The sequence below is a fragment of the Notamacropus eugenii genome, chromosome 3 (assembly GCF_028372415.1).
Source record: "Notamacropus eugenii isolate mMacEug1 chromosome 3, mMacEug1.pri_v2, whole genome shotgun sequence".
Lineage (NCBI taxonomy): Eukaryota > Metazoa > Chordata > Mammalia > Diprotodontia > Macropodidae > Notamacropus > Notamacropus eugenii.
The window spans coordinates 469,885,794-469,906,353 of record NC_092874.1 but is presented as its reverse complement, the minus strand read 5'-3'; the positions used below and the strand labels follow the sequence as shown (position 1 = coordinate 469,906,353).

The 20,560-nt window shown below is 43.5% G+C and overlaps 1 protein-coding gene across 3 annotated transcripts in view; it reads left to right on the top strand.

Annotated features, from left to right (window-relative positions):
- BBS9 (Bardet-Biedl syndrome 9) overlaps nucleotides 1-20,560 on the top strand; it is a 655,958-nt gene that overhangs the window by 400,038 nt on the left and 235,360 nt on the right. The gene's annotated exons all lie outside the window — the stretch shown is intronic.

Here is a 20,560-nt window from a genome sequence, read left to right as displayed (position 1 = left end):
ACCGTGGTTTTTACTGGCAGCAGTCTTGCCATCTTAGCTATGGGATCAAACATGGCTTGGAATATTTGACGCACGTGTTGTGCATCATTATAATAGCAAAGGAAGGGAGATCCTCATCCAGAGGCAATCATGAAATGAATGGGCGTTGAAGCCAGGGGCAGGTCCAAGGGGAAGGCAAAGTGGGCAGTTGCTCAGAGCAAAGTGAGAAGGACATTTTTAATGTGAATTTCATTAAGGCACAACTTTGGGGGCAAAGGGGGCAGCTAGGTGGTGGAGTGGATAGAGTGCTTGCTTAGAGTCAAGAAGATATCCTCCTGCATGTAAATCTGGCCACAGACACTTTCTAGCTGTGTGCCCTTTTTGCCTTAGTTTTCTCATCTGTAAAATGAGCTAGAGAGGGAAATGGCAAACCACTCCAATCTCTCTGCCAAGAAAACCCTAAATGGGATCGCAAAGAGTCAGATGCAACTGAAAGTGACTGAACAAGCTAACGCACTGATCACTCCCAGATGAACATTCCATACCCTACAACCTCACCTCCTACAAAATGAGGGAAGTGCATTTGCTCATCACAAGATCGAGACAGGTTGTTAGAAGTACACAGCAGTCAGTTTCATTGTGGTTTTTTTTTTTCGTTAATTATCATTGTAGTGATTGCATGACAGACTCTTCATTTCAGAATGCCCCCTCTCTAATCCAGAAATGGCATTGATGATAGATAGTACCAGCTCAATGCATCAACCTTGAAAATTTTGTGCAATGAATGGAAAGAATTGTGGCTTGGAATATCCCCCCCTTCTCTGGCCTCCTCACCCCCAGAACAGAAAGTCTGTGCTATTCTGTCTTTTAATATCCTCTGTAGCCTTTGACTCACAGGATTATTGTAAGACTCCAAAGAGATAAAGTTTGCCAAGAGTTGTGTAAACCTCAGAGTGCTATATTAGTGTTATCATTATTTTAATCCTTTTCATAATAGATTTCATTCTTATTGTTTCTCCACCCCCCACACCCCTTCATTTTCCCAGAGCTTTCTGCTTTAACATTTTTTTCTTCCCCTCCTATTCAGGTCAATCTTGCAGGGCTATAACTAGGGTAACGTGACTGGGGCTTTGTCTCATGAAGCCAAAATTTAGAATGGGCTGTCATGGAACCTTTCTGCACCATAGAAATAGCTGAGCATAGAACTTAGTGAACAAGGATAATTAGATAAAAAAGAAAGCTACCAGATGGCCCAGCAGGACCTGGTTCCATGTGAGCTCTTCCCTAGCTTGCTGGTCATATTCTTGTCTTCCCAGAAGTATTTGTGAGTAGATTTCATGTATATTCTCTGGATATATGCTGTAGTACTTACCTCATTCACAGAGAATATTAGTTACAACCACTTCCTCCACGGTTGGTGAGGGCTTGTTTAGTAATTAAGGACTGTGAGTGAGTGAAGAAGATAATTCACCTCTTGTAAGACCCGCGTGGTATAGAAGGAATCACTTCTGACTGAGTCTAAGGTTTAATGCTTCCTCACCCTTTTAGACACTACCATCACATGGAATATTCAAGGACCATAGTCAAATCTAGGATTCCACCTCAAATCATTATATCTGGGTGTCTGACCTCATAGTCCTTAATTTGGAAACTCAATCCATAGTATAACTTGCCTATGTTGGCATCACTCCAAGAAATGTGATCAATAAGAGTTGGTCAGATATATACTTTACTCAGGCCTATGTCATTGGCCCTGACCTCAAAGGCACCACTCACTTTGCTTTTTAATTTAAAAGGGGGAGAGAGAAAGCTTTGACTGATATTTTCTTCCCTCCTCTCCCTTCCTCCCTCCTTCCTTCCTTCCTTCCTTCCTTCCTTCCTTCCTTCCTTCCTTCCTTCCTTCCTTCCTTCCTTTCTTCTTTCCTTCATTCTTTCCTCCCTCCTTCCCTCCTTCCTTCCTTCCCTTCCTTCCCTGCTTGCTTTCTATCCTTCCTTCCTATCCCCTTCCCATTTATGGACATTAAATAACTTGTCTAACACCATGTAGACAGTAGGCATCAAAGACAGAATTGAACCCAATTTCCTGACTAGAGTCAATGATCTTTCCTTCCATTACAATGTCTCCTGACTTTCCCTTTCTATCTTCTTTCCTTCCTTCCTGTTTTATTGTTGACCTTTTCTTTTTAACATCACTGTCAGTTCCCCTTTAAGAATCGATTACATTTGCCTTCACTCTGGGTGTTTCATTAGGAAAGGCCAACTGTATTCCATTCACTGTACCAAAGCATCTTTTCTTGTAACAAAGACAGTTAAGCACAGTCAACCGTTATGTGCAGTGACCACAGCTGACAGGGTTTCCCATCTTCTGTAACTAAAGTCCTGGTTTCTCTGCTGAGAAGGTGGATTTCCTTAGGCATTCTGAAGGAGATTATGAATTCCCAATTCCCAGAATTCCACTGATACCCTTGATTTTAGCCAGCTTCAAAAAGATGCTGTAGGCTCTAAAGACATAACTAAATCTTTGGGACATTTTGTCTTTTAGGAAACTGTACTGGAAGAGGTTAAGAGCTGAGGGATTAATTTCTTTTTATTTTGTGGAATGTTGTACTAGGAAAAGGAGAAAAAAGAAATAGCCCTGGGGGCACCTTAATAAATAGTACTAACTTTTAACAGAATGAAAAAGAATTCACAAGTCATGGGATGGGTTGTTTTTAAGGAGTGGTTATTTTATGTGAGACTTTTTAAATGACAGACTCCTTTTCTTATAGGAGAAAGGCCTCCTATTATTTTTACTTTTTAATGGACCTGGGTCTGAAATGTCATGTCCAGATGTATTCACTTTCCCCCTACTAGTTCTTTGAAGCTGACGAAGCTTATGCATCTTGGCTCAGAAGACAGTATCCCCTGGTGCACTGTTTGATCATCCAAAGTCAGGGAAGAAAATGAAATCTTTTTCAAGATGCACGATACAAATTGTTTTCAAAATGACTGATCACCTTTTTTTTAAAAGCCTTCTTTATCCAATACTCACTTGAATAACTTAGAATCTTTTTAGGGAAGGAAATGCAAGCTTGCCTAAAGTTATTAAAAAACTCAGATACTCAAAGGAATTTCCAATCTTATTGATATTCTGTTCGCCGAGCTAAGTGGCACAATGGTTAGAATGCTGGCCATGGAGTCAGGAAAACCTCAGTTTGGATGCTGCCCCAAACACTTCTTAGCCAGGTGACCCTGGGGGAGTCACTGAACCTTTCTGTGCCTCAGTTTTCTCATTTTTAACATGAGGATGATAGCATTTACCTCTCAGGGCTGTTGTGAGGATAACAATGTGGTCATATTTATAAAGTGTTTTACAAACTTTAAATACAGAATTGCCAGTTATTGCTATTATTATCCCCTGCGTAATGTGAAAAGAATTCAGGAGGTAACGACAAATTCAGTGGATTGGGAGGAGATATTCCTCGCTACAGATGGTTGTTATTAGCTCTCCAGTAGCTTCCCATTTCAACTAATTATTTTTGCTAACTATGTGTCAAGCTCAAGTGTTCCTGAAGGAGTATATGTGTAAACTCCTGCACCCCCTAAATTCTGTTACCCTAGTTCCGAGTCCTGAGGGCCCCTCCCTAGGGTTGGTTCTGATGATAGTCCGTCAGGATCTGTGCAGATGGAACCACATTGGAGCCTCCTCCAGTTCTAGAGACAATGCTTTAGCAATGACCCTAACAAGCTGGTAACAACCTGGGAGAGTGGCTGAGACAGGATTAAAAATGAACAGTGACATCGTCGGGTCAAAGCAAATGAGGATGTATAGCCAAGAGAAGACTTGGGGTGGAATGTCTGTTAAGGGGGCGCATTGTGATGAGCATCGAGGCTGCTTAGTGGATAGAGCTCTGGGCCTGGAATCAGGAAGACCTGAGTTCAAATCCAACATCAGACACTTACTAGCTGTGTGAACCTGGACAAGTCACTTAACTTCAGTTCCGTTTGCCTCAGTTTCCTCATCTGTAAAATGAGTTGGAGAAGGAGATGTCAAATCACTCTAGTATCTTTGCCAGGAAGACCCCCCAAATGGGGTCATGAAGAGTTGAACACAACTGAAAGTGACTGACATGAGGTGGGTGTGAGGAGGCTGCAACATGAAATGAGGAATATTGCTGGAGAAGATATGTAAAGGATGTCATTGACAAAGCACCAGAAAAAAAAAAACAACCAAACCAAAACCAATGAGTCAGACTTGGAGTAAGAGTGGGGGGATAACTGATGGGCAGCCTCTTGCTCCATTGGTCTTGTTGCACTGTCTGAGGAAGCTGCCCAGTTTCTTGGGTGGGTGAATCCCCAGGAGGACATGGAGCAATCATTCCACAGATGGGCAGGCATGAATGGGTTTCCAGTCTGCACTGTTAGAAGGAATACTTCCAGCAATGAATTCACCAGTCCATTGGAGGCATAAGTGTATCAGCAAGGATGCCAGCATACACAGGAGGCCCTGCTGTACAGGTTCTTTCATCTGCTTTTCTAAAAGGAAAACAACTTTTGGGGGAGTCAACAATCACTTTAATAAGCCTATGTATCATTCAGTTAGTTCAGGGGAAAACGTCAGCACCCTGAACTTCAGAGAAAATACAGAGAAATCAAAATCATTAGCCCGGCTCTTAGTAGCAACTTAATAAGTGCTTATTGAATGAATGAACAAGTGTTTGTGAAGTCCTGTGTGCTGTGAATACTGAGAAAATACATCTACTGGTCAAAGTCCTCTGGTAAAGAAATGGACTTCTGCAGAAGTCCATGTGAGACTTCCAAATGGAGCTGAATCATCCAAGTGGAAGAAATTGTAGAAGAAGGCATTCTTGCTCAGGAATGACTCAGACTGGATGGTCTGGGAGTCCGCTCTCTTAGTATGAGGTTCTGGGATTTTGTGACTCTGGAGTTCATCCTGAAGCAAGCAGTTGAATTTCCTAAGAACCCTCAATAGATGTGGCCAATTTATGTAGAGGCTGTGTGGGGTCCGGGGGAAAGCAAGACTTTGGATTCAAATATCAGTTCTGTTACTTGTTGCATGTGTGACTTCAGACAAGTGACTTCCCTGCCTCAGTTGCTCAGTTCTAAAATGCAAAACCTTGGACTAGGTGACCTCTATAAGGTCCCTTCCCACAGCAAGTATACTACATGTAATGACGTTTGTTGTCCTGTCCAACTCTTCATGATCTCATTTTTTGAGTTTTTTTGGAAGAGATATTAAAGTGATTTGCCATTTCCTTCTCCAGCTCATTTTACAGATGAGAAAACTGAGGCAAACAGGGTGAAGTGACTTGCTTCAAGTCACACAGTTAGTAAATATCTGCAGTCAGATTTGAACTCATGAAGAACTGTGTTCCTGATTCCAGGCTTGGTGCTGTATTGCACCACCAAGAAGCCCATATTCACATTATATTTTCCTATGATGTGAGTGATTATCCCAGGGTGGGGAAACTGTGACCCTCTAGGTCCTCAAGTCCAGCCCTTTGACTGAATCCAAACTTCATGGAACAAATGCCTTTAATAAAAGAATTTGTTCTGTAAGACTTGGACTCACTGAAAAGGCCACACCCGAGGACCTAGAAGGCCACATGTGGCCTTGAGGCTGAGACCCAAGGTTCCCCACCTCTGGATTATGTTATCACTTCCTATTATGTTAAATTCCTCCAAAGATCTATCCTGGGCCTTCTTCTCTCCCATTGTGAGAGGGTAAATTTTTCTTATTAGCACATAAATCCTTTCGTAGGCAATCGAGGGATTTATTTTGCTTGACTATGCATAACTTATAAGCATTGCATCTTTTTTTTAGTGTGGCAATGGAAGGGGGATGGAAAGGAGAAAAACTAAATATTTGATCATTGAAAATGAAAAAAAAAATAAGTTCCTTGAGGACAGAGACTATTCTTTTGCTCTCTTTTTGTATCTTTCTTGCCTTCCACAGCACCCAATACGTAGTAAGTGGTTCCTACTCATTGCAGATCGATTGGAGATCTCATTTTCTCCCATGGGTCAAGGTAACTCCCAAATCTATATCTTTCATTTCTCTCCTAGCTTCAGTCTTGCATCCCCACCTGCCTGTTGGGTATCTTTGTCTGGACATCTCATAGTCCTTACAAACTCAGTTTGTCCAAAGGAGAACCAAGCCTGTATCTTCAAACATCTTCCTTTCTTCTCGGGAGTCCCGCCATCCTCCCAGGCATTCAGATTCACAACCTATGAATCATGTTTTACTCTCTCCTCTTCCTCCAATAAGTTGAGAAGTTTCACAGATTCCCTCTCTGCTCCATCTCTCTTGGGGTCCTTAACATTCTGAGCTGAAGATAATCTGTGAGTGCCTGGTATAAAGTGGCCGTGTCTATCAGGTCATTATTAGGAAATTAGCCTTGAAAGGGTTTTGTCTGACACTTAGAAGGCTAATGAGCAGACCTGTTACCCCAGAAATGAACATTCATTCATTCCTGTGGCATTTAGGTGACAATGTGAGTTATAACCAGTGTAACCTAAGTGACTGGTGGGGGCATCTGTAAAAGAGAACAGTTGGTTACTTAAGGTGATTTTAATTTGGGATCATAGAAAAATGCAAATCCCAGCTCTGCGCCTGCGTGACATCAAGGAAATCGCTTCATTTTCTGGGCCTCGGCTCCTCATGTGCAAAATGTGGGAGATAACCAAGATGACCTTCAAGACCTTTTCCAGACTGAAATCAATAACCTTGCCTGTGTGGCCTTGGGGTCGTCTCTCAACCTCTCTGCCATTTTTCTCATCTGTAAAAAAAGCAGGTTGGGCAAGTTGGTTCTTAAGATGCCTCCTGCCTCTAAATTTATGACCCCATTATCCTATGTCCCCTCTTGTCTCGCCTCCTCTTAAGAGACATGGCTCACTAGTTTATTTTTGTTACTTCTTCATTTTGCCGCCTACATTCAGATATTCCTATCTCTATATCTGCAGGTATCTCTATACCTACGGATGTCTACAGCTTTAGATCTATATTTCATCTATATCCTACAGTTTCCATAGGAACGAGGACAAAGAAGACAGAATTCCAAGGAAACCCAATAAATCTGATGGAAACGTATAGAGCTGAGGTACCGCATAGGTGATTAGGATGGTGTCACTTAAGATTCCTGGGGATTTTTAAAAATTACATTTCTGCCCCCTTCTTCTTCCCACTTTCATTGCTTGGGTTTGGCTCCCATAAATTGTGCAGACTGACTTTTCATTAACTTTGAATGCTGAAATAATTCTTTGTATAGAATTCTTTCATCACACATGATTCCAAAGTCCCCCCAGATCAAAGCCTGCCAACTTTGTGGTGGGCCCGGCCCTGTATATTTCATGTAAATGGTACGGCTTGCCTGCATTTGAAATTGGCACTTGTCCAATTTCCCATCTCTCTGGTAGATAATGGGACCCACTGATACAGTCCCCAGGACAAGAGGCCATTCTGTGCACTAGTCTGTCTCCCCAAGGAGTTTCATACAGATGCTGTCTGTTGGGCCAGTGAAGTCATTCTGACATCCCCCTCAATATTATCTGAAAATTCATGAAGCATGGGAGTTATTCTTGGCCATAGGGGGGCTGTGTAGGGAGAAGGCAATGGAAGCGGAGTAGAGAACTGAGTCATTGTTCTAGCGTCCTTGGTTTCCGTTGTTCCTGTTAGGACGGTGGGCTGTGGTTAAAGAGGCCCAAAGGTGAGATTAAGGTAAACCAAGAACAACAAGAAAGGAGAGTCTTGTTTCTTGGAGGGACTGTTTTCTTGGTCTGAGAATGGGTTCTGTCCTGGAGGAGGGCTTTTTTTTTTTTCATTTTTAAATATACTGGGCTTGAGAGGAAATGATGTGTGAGAGACATGGGAGAAATAGCTTGACAGTTCTCCGGCCCTAAGAATAACAACGCTGGAATAATACAGGCACCTTTTAAGTCTCTTGCCTTCTTTTTCACACAATGTCTCATTCATCCTTGGTCACTGGGACCCAGAGAGGTCAAAGGATGTTTCACACCCAGGTTGTATTGGTGGTACAGGGGCAAGCATGGTGTCTACACAGGAGAGAGAATAAACCTTGGGAAGAGATCGTATATCTCAGAAGAAAAATGAAAAAGAGAGTTTTCTCAGGGATAAACAGACACATAGCAGACACTCCATGGATCCTTCTTAGTCTGCAGGAGTCTGCTGTCACCAAGTCTACTGAATTTTCCTCTGAGGAGTAACCAGATTGTGGAGGGAATGCTGAAAGATGTGGAGGCTGTCAAAGGCTAGGCCAGGGAGCCACGGGCTCTGGTGGGCTTTCCTAAGCTGGGAAGGCTTTGAAGAAGAGTCTAGACTAGTCATGCTTTATTTTGAATTTTGCCATCATGTTTTAGCTGCCTTCTCCCTCTTCCTCTGGAGTCCCTGCTCTCATTGATGGGTTCTTTCTGGAATCTTTATTTTAGGAAAGCTATCTTTCATTCTCCAAATCTTTGTATTTGCAACCCCAGCATTTAGTACAGTGTCTAGCACATAGTAGGAGTTTATTGACTTGAGTCCAGACTGTATGTCTCTCATTTGAGGACCAACCTAATTAAACTTGGAGAAGCTCACCAGTGGAAGTCTGGCTATGACATGAAAAATTATTTATTTCTTTTGGCCATAATCCATCATAAGAATGTAGCTATAGAGTTATAAGGGACCACAGAGGCTTTTTGGTACAGCCTTCTTATTTTAGGTCACTAAGGGAAGAGAAGTGACTGCCCAGGGTTAGATAGGTGGCCAAGGTGGGTCTTCTGACTTTAGATTCACTGCCTTTTCCACAGGGCACTGCTGTCTTTACTAAGAAGAGTCATGTGCTAAGGGTTGTAAGCTATAACTATACAGGATGAACCCCCACCCATGAAACAATGGATCCCATGTGGTGTTGATGGTTGTAGGAGGAAACAAAAGAGGGTATGAGCACTGCATCAGTCAGTCGATAAACATTTATTAAGAGCCTACTATGTGCCAGGCATTATCCAATGTGCTGGGGATGGAAAAAGGCGAAAGGAAGTCCCTGCCTTCAAGGAGCTCACAATCTAAGCATTGCCAAGGCATGCTGCTGGCATTCCATTGTTGACCACTATGGTAGTCCTATTCATCACCACCACTAAAGAACATTTAAAGGCTGTGGTGGGGGATAAGAGCAAAGAGGAAGAGATTACCTACAGGGTCATAGATTTAGAAGCTTAGGGGTTAAATAGTTCAAATTCCTTGTTCAATGGAAAAGAAGCTGAGCCTCAGAAAGGAGAAATGACAACTTGACCATGATCCCCAAAGAAATAAGTGGCAGGATTTGAACCCAAGACTGTAAAGTCAATGCTGTTTTCACTAGACCAAAAGAACATTGGATCAGTAGATCAAGCACACACAGTGCACAGTAGGGACACAAAAAGAAGGTCCAGGCAAAATTTCCAAGAACAGTTTGAGGAGGGAAAGAAAGTGTCAAGCTAGGGAAATTGAGGATGGCTTCATGAAGAAAGTACTTCCAGATCTCATAACTGAAAGAAGAGAAAGATTCTGTAAGTGAGGGAAAGAAGTGAAGACATTCTAGGCATGGAGCAAAGTGTACATAAATGTATGGAGGCAGAGGGTTGGCATAGCATCTAGGAGCCAACCGAATTGGCCCCCTTTGCCTCCTCTCCAACCCTCATGCCTTTGCACACAGGCTGTCCCTCATGCCTGGAACTCACTCCTTTTTCACCTCTGCCTCTTAGAATCCTTTGTTTCCTTCAAAGCTCTGCCTGAGTCCCCTCCTACATAAAACTTTCCCTGATTTCCCCATCCTCCTCCATCTATGAGTCCCCTTCTACTGATAAGGTTACCATGTGTCTATTTTGTACATGCTGATTTGTGTCATGTTCCTCCCCTGAGAGAATCTCAGTCCCTTGAGGCAGACTCCGATTTCGTACTTTCTCTGCGTCGCTAATGCTTAGCCCTCTGCCTGGCCCTTGCGTGCATATGTGTCATCTGCGTGAAACAAACCTAAGATCCTTGAGAGCAGGGACTGTTCCATTTTTGCCTTTTGTGTTCCCAATGCTGGCATAGTGCTGAACACACGGTAGACCCTTAATGAATGCGTATTGATTAATCCTTCAGGAATTTAAAGCATGGGGAAGAGTGTGTAATAAGAAAGACTAGGTCGGAGCTGAGCTGTTAAGGGCCATAAATAACCAGCTAATGAATTTATCTTTGATAGTAGAGGCTGTAGGGAATCATGAACAGGTCCTGATCACATCTGTGTATGCCTTTACAAAGTCTATGTTGCCCACTGAATAAAGGATGACCTGGATAGGGGAGGGACTGGAGACCAACGGAACAGTTACAACATTATAACAATAGCCTAAGGGAGAAATGATAAGGGCTTAGCCTAGGATCTCACCATGTGAATGGAGAAAAGAGGCTAGATTAGAGGGATGTTGTAGAGATATTCCTGGTGATAGTTGGATGTGACTGGTGAGGGAGAGAGATGAATCAAAAAGGAAGGGAAAAGAAGGGAAGGGAAGGAAAAGGAAAGGAAGGAAAAGGAACTGAAGAGAAGGAAGGGAGGGAAGGGAAGGGGAGAGGAGGTGAGGTTTGGTGCCTGTGAAATGGAGAAACATCTCCCTTATTCTATACCTCTCTTGAGAAGTACAGTGAGAAGATGTATTTGGAGCCAAAGGCTGTAGGTTCAAATCCAGTCTATACCACTTACTCTTTGTGGCCTTAGGCAAGTGTCTCTGGGCCTCATTTTCCTTATGGGTAAAATGAGGAGGTCAAACTAGATGACCTTGAAAGTCTTTCCCACCTTTAGATCTCTTGGTTGGCTGCTGGCTAGATGAGCATCTTGGTCAGAAGCTGACACACAAGGCTTTTCCCGAACATTTCTGAAAAAACGCACGTCACTTGGCCAAATTCTGCTGCTCTCCCTGCCAAGGAACTGACATGCCCCATGTCCCAGCAACTACTGCTTCCCCTGAGCTTGGGCCCCTGAGAAGCAAGGAGGGTAGGTAGTTTGAGGAGAAACACAGACACACAAGGACAGCTGTGTCTGGGGAGGCAGCTAGGAAAACAGAAGTTGTCCGACTAAAAGATTTTTACACCTAACACAAAATGTGCCTCACTGCCACGAGGAAGCTTTAAAAGCAGTCATTTCCTTGGCATTAACTGAAAATGGATAGCCTGTTGAAAGCTAGAAGGCGAGGGGGTGGGAGGGGAGGCTATAACAACCAGTATGATATAGCCAGGTTGTTGTTTGCAGAAACTTTGGGAGAAAGTGTCAGAGAAGCAGGGCTGGGGAGAGGATTCCCATGGCTCTCCTAGCAGTGATTATACAGTACCATAAAGGTATGACAGTCAAAGCCAAGGCTATTACTGATCCCCAAACTCTGGCCATGCCAGAGGGCCAAAGAATTGCTTTATTGCTTTTCTACTGAGCACCATCCCCCACCCCTGTCTCCTTGTCTCTGTCTCTTTGTTTGTCTCTCTGTTTGTCTCTCCCTCTCTCTCTCCCTCTCTCTCTCCCCATTAGATTTCTAACCAGACAGAAGCAGATTAGCATAGTGGATAGAGGACTGGCCTCCATTTAAGGAAGACCTGGCTATGTGATCCTGGACAAGTCCCTTACCTTCTCTTTCTCAGCCATCCCTAGGGTTGTTAATTGCAGAGTAGAAGCCAGATGCTGGGCTCCATCAGTAAAACTCACGGGGAGTCCACTATATCAGTGAAACCACAGTCTAAAAATGGAAGCAGACACTGCCATTTTGAGAGGATTGTGAGATGAAGAAAGAGACATATGTTTTCAGACACGGCCAATTTAGGAATTTGCTTTGCTCGACTATTTGTTATGAGCATTTTCTTTATATTCATTGGTGGTGGGAAGGGAGGCAGAAGGGGAGAAAAGCAATGCCTGTTAACTGAAAAAAACAAGAACATTCATTTTTTAAAATTATAAAAAAAGGAAAAGTGCTTTGGCGGAGTGGCTAGAATATTGGATTTGGAATCAGGAAGACCTGTATTCAACTCTCACCTGTGATACTAGGTAAATGAATGAAGCATTTATTAAACTCTTACTATGTGCAAATCCCAATGCCAAGGGCTGGGGGCTGCACAGAAACACAGGAGCTCATGTCCCAGTGGAGAAGACTACACATGTGGAAAGTTTCATGATGGGTGATCATGGACTCCTCTTAGCCTCGTTTTTTCATGTGTATAATGGGGCTAATAGTGTCTAGATTGTTTTCCTCATTGTTGTGAGGCTGAGATGACACCATGGCTATAAAGTATTTTAATAACTTCAAAGTCTTATGTGTAGATGAGAGCAAATGATGAAGGGGATCTGCCTTTCCTCAAAAGAGAATGATGAGATATAGGTTGTGCTCAGTGTCCCTCTTTCTCTTAAAGCTCATTTCAATATCATTCTAATGTGTCATCATGGTAAGGAAGTCAATCAGTCCGTCACCATGTATTCAGTAGGTGCTTACTATGGGCCAAGTCAGGCTTGGATTCTTTTTGTGGATTGTGCGGATGGAAGGCAAGCTTGGGTAGGTTCTACCAAGCTGGAAACAGCCTCCTCTGCCCTGTTGGCATCGAATGATGGAGGTCCATGTGGAAGATGCTTCGTTACAACCAAAGTCTACATAGAACCTTGGAGATGGTTTCATCTATACATTTCTCCAGACTTGTTCTTCCCCTCTGCCTACTCCCCCACTCTGCCCCAAAAGTGTCCTGGAAGTGAAGGGAGGAGAGAGTACCAAATGACCTAGTGTTTGTAAAGTGCTTAGCACAGTGCTATATAAAAGCTAGTGGGTAAGTAGGTGGTGAAGTGACTAGAGTGACCTGGAGTCTGGAAGGTTCATCTTTCTGAGTTCAAAACTGGCCTCAGACATTTCTGCGCTGGGTGACTCTGGGCAAGTCACTCCATCCTATTTGCCTCAGTTTCCTCATCTGTTAAATGAGCTGGAAAAGGAAATGGCAAACCACTCCTATATCTCTGCCAAGAAAACCCCAAAGTGGACCGTGAAGTTGGACATGACTGAAATGATTGAATAACAAAACAGTATAAATGCGAACTGGTTGTTATTATTGTTAATATCCAGAAAGGAGTGTTCATTAGCATCCAGAGTAGCTGAGAGGCCACACAGGATAAGGCTAGAGAAAAGCTCATGGGACTGACCAGTTACTAAATTACTGGAAGCCTGGGAAATAGGAGTTTTAGTTGTGTGTTAGCCTCAGAAACCAGATTACAAGTGGCTAAGGGGGAAACAGGTGGTAAAGAAGGGCTAGGAGCTAGTGTAGACAGCTCAGAGGCCAGTGAGTGGAAGGCAGCAGGCCTGCTCTCTCCTCTCTTTATAAGTCTCAGTTTCCTCATCTGTAAAATGGGTTCATTACTACTCACAGGACCTACCTCACTGAGTCGTTCTGAGGAAGGTACTTTGCCAACCTTAAAGGTCTGTTGTTGTTGTATTTGATTATTGAACTTATCATCGTTATTGTGTAAGGAACGTACTGTAATTGCTATTATAGTATGTCATAATAGCTCCTTCTTGCTATTCTGTCAGGACCAGGTAACTAGGGACTGGCCTTGGATCCCATTAGGATAAGGCACTCTCAGGCTGCAAAATCCCTCTGTCAACGAAAACCAGCATCTTCTTTGCCATGGAAAGTCTTTGAGCTTCCCGGAGTGCTGAGAAGCTGAGAGATTGGCCCAGAGTCACACAGTACATGCCAGAGACAGGACTTGAACCTGGGTTTTCTAAGCCTTGAGACCCGCTATCTTTACTTCTCCCTCTGGTGGCTGTTCTGTGAAGTTACACAATTCATTTTGTTTTTCCGGGACTCTCATCACAACAAAAGCTCATCTTTTCAATACAGACATCTTACTGGAGTTGTTATCTGGCAGTTATATCTGGAACACCAGTGCCTGCAAAGAGCTAAGGATGAATATTATGTACAAGCATTTGGGGGTACTGTGGATAGAATGACAGGCCTGGAGTCAGGATGATCTGAGTTCAAATCCAGCCTCACACATGAGCTGTGTGATCCTGGGCAAGTCACTTAACCTCTGCTTGCCTCAGTTTCCTTAAGAGCAAATAAGTATAATTAGAGCACTTCCCTGCCAGGGTCCTTGAGAGGATGAAATGAGATAATATGTGTAAAGAGCTTAGCACAGTGCCTGGTACCTAGGAGGTGCCATATAGCTATGTATTCCCTTCCCAGCTGGGAGGAGCATGACATGTTACTGATGAGGAGCTGACCCCACAGAGTATGAGAAGAGATATCATTAAAGGGCAGTTGCTGGCACAGAGAAGGTGCTCAATTAATATTTCATGAATTGAGTTGTCAGAGAATTGTGGGATAGACAAGAAGGGAAGATGATGTGGCCAGAGTGAGTGAGGTATGACTAGGAGGGATCAGATGCTTCCCTGGTGCCCTGGCAATGTCAGAATGGAGCAAGGCAGGCTATCTGCATGCTAGAATGGCCCCTTCTGGTGACCTTTTGGGAGGAAAGGTCACCAAGGGCATTCAGGTTTATATGGGTCACAATCAGTATGGTTGGGGGGATCTACTGAATTAGGAAATCTTAGATCCTTTGGCTTAATTGCTATAGAATTTACCCTAAAAGAGAGCCTGACATGGAGGGCAGAGGGACAATTTTGAAGTCAGGAAGATCTGAATTCTCAAGTCCTGCCTTTGGTACTTTCCAGTTGTGTGACCACGACTGAGTCACTTGATCTTTCTCCGTACCTTGCTAGCTGTCTAAGATTGTGTTCAATATACCCAAATCAGGGCTTGGATGTCTGGGGCAGCTTGGCACAGGGGAAACAATGTTCACTCTGTAGTCACAGGCCCAGATTTAAATTCTGCCTCTGACGCTTACTGCCTGGGCAATGTTGGGGAAATCATTCAAAGGTCCCTGAACCTCAGTCTCCCAACTGAAAACTTATGAGACTGGATGAGATGAACTTGAGGTCCTTTCCAGATCTCTGACTATGACCTGGGCTATGACCTGAACTCATCTGGGCTGGCCAGGCAGTGGGAGAACCTGCCACAATGAGGAGCATTCTCCACCCTTTGCTTTCCTCCCTCATCTCTTCCCCTGGGCTGAGGCTGCCCAGACCCTGTTCATGCTGATTGACTGCTCACATAACTTGGATGAAATGGGAATCAGCAACATTGCCTTCTGGAACACCTTCCATATGCACTGCCATAGCATCCTAAGTCCCTCTATGCCTCTATCTCTCTGCCTTGACTTTATGCCTGGAAACCCCCTGCCCTCTGGTTTATTGTAGTGTGCAAGAGACCCTGGGCTTTCCATTCATTTTTCTATTTCACCCTTAAGATTTCGGGGTCTTTCCATCTGCCTTTCAGCTCATCTTTCTTTTACGTCTTGTCTTCCTAATTACAGCGTGAGTTCTTGAGGTCAGGGATTGCCTTTTTCTATATTTATTCCCAGTGCTTAGCACACAGTTAATATATTTTATTTATTAATTTGTTCTTTTATTTTTCATCTTTTCATGCATCCATCCATCCATCCATCCATCCATCCATCCATCCATCCATCCATCCATCCATCCACCCATCCATCCATCCATCCACCCATCCACCCATCCATCCATCCATCCACCCATCCTGTGACTGTAAGTCACAGATGCTAATCTGTGTTGGATGAGGCACTTTCTACACTAGGAACTCTGCGCATGGATGAAATCAGAGGTCCAGACTCATAAATAAAGTGAATTAAATTAAATGTACAGCAATGGTAAAGTAGGTTACTATTTCAAAATGAACTCTTCTGCCTAAAAATCGGAATTGTTTAAAATAAAAATCTGGTCCTAAAATCAGAATTCAACAAAACAGTTGAGATTTATAGAGGTTTCTAAGCAGGCAAACACAACTGATCTGCCCCTTCTCCAAGCTGTTTTCCCAGTGGAATCTTGCCGTGGATGATCGAGTAGGTGGGGGCACCTGGGGGGGGAGTCTGGGAATGGCAGCCTGTCTGCCCAGAATAGTAATGCCTGAACGCTCTTGTCCACATTAGTGGTCTAGGTCACGGCAGCCCAGGCGAAATTGATTACTGCTTCCCAGAGATACAGCCCTGGAGGATGTTGAGGGCGGGGCTCTCCCAGCCTTGGGGCTTCCATTCTCACACATCATCAAGCGTGGTTTTGCAATGGTTTGAATTAACAACACTTATTCAGAGAGACAAAGAGGTAAATGAAATTGCTAGACTAGACTTTTCAACTCCATCCCTCAATGTTTCCTGTGACCTTTGAAAGCTGGAAAGTGGGAGCCAACTTTGTCTTTGGCAGCAGAAGCAGAGATAGAAGACATCTCCCTTGGCACTTGTCACAACAAGCATCTGACTGGTATTTTCTTTTCGTCTGTATGTTCCTAGAGTGTAGACCCTACAGGGCAGCCAGCACATAAGGGACACATCCTTGAGCAGGGTCAGTCCATCTTTGTGGGACACATTTTTACCCACAACAGCTGCAGTTTTCAGTGAGAGAGGAGCAGGACCAGCCTGCCTTCTGACAGTGTATTTGTGGTCTCAGCCATGGAGGTACAACCTTGTAGAGCTGAACATTCCAGCCCACACAGACTTCCTCCTTCCCCTCCGACTCTAGTTTATATTTTCCCATAATCCTCCAATGGGTGCACACCCAATGTGCTAGGGCCTGGACTCTTTGAGGGTTCTCAGTACAAGCCTTGGGCTGCACCCTCTAAATTCTGTAGCCCTCCCTTAGGTTTATACTTTGTTCCCATTCTGTGACTGCCCTGCCTCCTTTTCTGATCTCCACAGAAATGTGTCCCTTCTGTGCAGTCAGTATTGGTCAATTTCTGCTTTAATTGACAGCCAGGATGTCAATATTGATATGATTCAGTCGTCCCATAGTTGGTCAACTGATCAGCTATTAGACAAGCATTTCAAAATTAGAAAATCAATGATTATTTATAGATCACCTAAAAATTGTGCGTCTTAGGATACTGACCCCTTTTCTACCACTTTGCCACAGTTTTCAAAGAAGTCAGCATTTGACAAGCATTTATTAAGCACTTACTGTTTCAATCGTGTCTGACTCTGTGGCCCTGTTGGGTTGAGTGGATGGTTATTTCCTTCTCCAGATCATTTTCCAGATGAAGAAACTGAGGCAAACGGGGTGAAGTGACTTATCCAGGTCATACAGCTAGTATGTATCTGAGACTGGATCTGAACTTAGGAAGATATCTTCCTGACTCTGAGCCCAGCCCTCTATCTAGTGTGCCACCTCACTGTCCTTATTAAGCACTACTGTATGCCAAGCTTTGTGCTAAGCACTGGGGATATGAAAGAAAGGCAAAAAACAATCATTGTTTTTACAGACCTCACCGTCTAGTGGGTGAGACAACATACAAACAACTAGGTACCAGCAGAGATAGACAGAGTAGATGGAAGGTCGTCCAGATGGGGAAAGCACTAGCAGTTTGGAGGACCAAGAAAAGCCTCTTTTTACAAGAGGGGGCTGGGGCTGAGAAAGAGATGTGAGAGTACAGAGGTGGTGAGCTATGGAATTGGAAATGACATACACGGTCAGTCTTGACTGATGTATCCATTACTTATGCTGTTCTGCTCCCCCTCCTCCCTTTCTTTTATAAGAGATGACTGTTTAGGTAGGAAAAGGGGGAGCAAGTACTGGGAAATAAAGGGGATTACAAAAGATCAATAAAAAATTTAAGATAAATATTTTTTAAAAAGAAGCAGAAGGGAATCATGTTAGTGTGAGAAATTGAATGGGAATGTTTCTGCCTTCCCAGGGTGTGACTAAGGAAGAAATCGAAGCAGTCAGGTCCAGGGAAGTCATTTAGGAGAGTAGACAAATGACCTCGACATGGGTCAGTGGGATCCAAAGTTGGGAAGGACAGAGGGCAGAGAGGTAACTAAGGCTATCACTTTGTCTCTGGGCACCAAAGGATGGAGGGTGCTGACAGCATGTACATTCCATCAGCCGACAGAGGCAACTAACTCAGCTTATAGTTAGCAAGAATAATTAGCTAAATTGGACAGCTACCAGACAGCAAGCTTTTTCCTCCCTCCAATCCCCACTGACCCCAGTTGAGCCCCAGAGTTGCTGCCCACAGGGTTGGTGCCCCAGGGTTTTGTCCCCTCGAGATGAGGCTGTGACCCAAGGCCCAACTCCCATGCTCTGTAACTGAATTTGTTGCAATAAACTGACTTGTGGGTATATCTTATAGATATTGTCCTGGGTTCTCAGAGATTGACTGTTAGTCTGTCTATACTAGCAAGCAAGGATTGAAATCTAATTCTTGGTCATGGGCTAAGCTGCTTACTAGGTATGGGCCAGCCCGAGTTCATAGGAGGATATCACATACATGTGTATGTGTATATACACATGGATATTATAAAATAGGTAAACATTTGTGTCCTGGAATTATGATTTGTGAAGGCAACTCTCTACCAATGCAGGTCATCATGTTTGCAATGTACACTTTTGCAGTTTCCCGGGGCACTGAAAGGCCAGGGTTAGGCATCCAGTGTGTATCAGGGACAAGGATTGAAGCAAGGTCTTCCTGACTCCAAGGCCACCATTCAATATTGATTCTCTGTCTCTCTGTCTCTCTTTCTGTCTGTGTCTTTATCTCTTTCTCTTTGTCTCTCTGTCCCTGTCTCTCTCTCCACTTCTGAAGTAACTGGTCAGACAAATTATGTGTTCTAGAAAATCCACTGGAGACTTGTAAAGGAAAAATTACTAGAATCAAAATCTGTGTTTGAATTTATTTACGTATATCTCTGTACTTAAAAGCAATGTGGCTTAGTGGATAAAGAGTAGGTATTCTAGAATTAGAAAGATGTGAGTTCAAATCCTAACTCAGACACATCCTGGCTATATGACCCTGGGCAAGTCACTTAACCTCTAAGTGCCCCCAAAACTCTCTGAGGTTCTAAGTTGTAAGAAGATACTGATTTTCTTTGGTAAGAAGGGGTTTCCTTACCTTGAGTTCCTTATGCCAGTGAAAATCACAAGCCCAGTCCCCAGCCCGTGTCTCCTCTGTATTAGAATAGTTAACTGGCTTAAGCCAAGGCAAATGGAAGGAAGGAGGAGCCAGTGAACTATTTCTATCTGATCATGTCTGTTGGCATTGGAGGCTTCCTATAATCTTAGCCAACCACTAACGGTTGGCCCAAGAGAAGTTGGTGCCGGCTTCCATGCACAGCCCATAGATTCCCTCCTGGAACACCACTCCGTGGCAATGTTTCCCAGCCAGTAAAGCAGCTTTTTAAATAATCAGAGCAGACTCAACCCTGAGGAGGAGCTGTGAACACAGCTGGGTGTCCCCATCAATGTGAACAAAGTGAATAACTGGCCCCAAGATTGTTTCCTGCTGGGGAATTGTTACAAAGCCTGGTTTGTTAAATTCCCCTTTCCTTCTTCCTTTCCTGTTGACTGCAGTGAAATTGAATTTAGTTAAGCCCATCTCACTCAGGGTCAGCAAAACTCTTTCCTTTCTTGAAAATGGAATTAACTCTTTGAAGGCTGGCTGTCTGCAAGACCCAATACTTCCCCTATTCTTTATTCCTATGTGTCTAGAATCTACTATTATAGCTCTTCAGCACCAGGGAAAGGGACCCATCCCTTCACCATCTGCTGTGGCATGTATACAAGCTCAGATCCTGGACTCAGAGCTGCTTGGGCTTGAGTTCAAACCCCATCTGTGACATTTCTTAGCTCTATGACCATGGGCAAATCACTTTAACTCTGTTCCTCAGTTTCTTCTCTAGTAAAAGGGCAATAATATTGGCAATTTTACCCACCTCATAGAGTTTTGAGATTCTCATGTTGAGATCATGTATGCAAAGTGCTTTGCAATGTTATATTATTGTGTCAGATGTGGTTCAGTTGGGAGGAGAAAATGAGGCCCTGAGATACTTATGATTTGTTCTATATTGGATTAACCTGTTGGGGAGATGAATGATCCCCATTGTTCCTCTAACTTGTTGCCACCTTTCAACAAAACTCTCTGAGCCAAGATTACAGAAACGCAGTGTATAGAATTAATGGGCTCTTGTGACTCTAAGTGGGGACAGGGCAAGTCTACTTTGTGTCCCATATAAAACAATTAGTTGCTGGGAGTAAATTCTCATTTTTTATTTGCCTTCTTTGGAAAACTTAAAAAGTGACTTACACTGAGGCTTTGTGGACCAGGATCTGCCTGTAGTATGTGATACCTCATTGTCATGTTCTAGACAGAAATAAGATGGGAAAGAGAGAGAAGTAGTGGCAGAAGAGTCAAACTCTAGATTGGGAAGGGAACCAAGAAGTCATCTAGTCAAGCCCCCTCATTTTACAGTAAACTAGACTTCAAGGAAGTTGAGTGATTTGTCTAAAATCCCAAAGGTGGTGTCCGAGGTGAGATCCGAACTGAGATCAGTCAATCAGATTTTAAGATGTACTCAGTTGTAGTGCTATAACTAGATTCAACAAATGATCCAGAATGTTCAGAATGTGTGTTTCCAGAATGAAATCCAACCTGTTGTCTCATTTCTGTGACAGTCTGATGTAAGTGGAAGGTTCAAGAGGCACA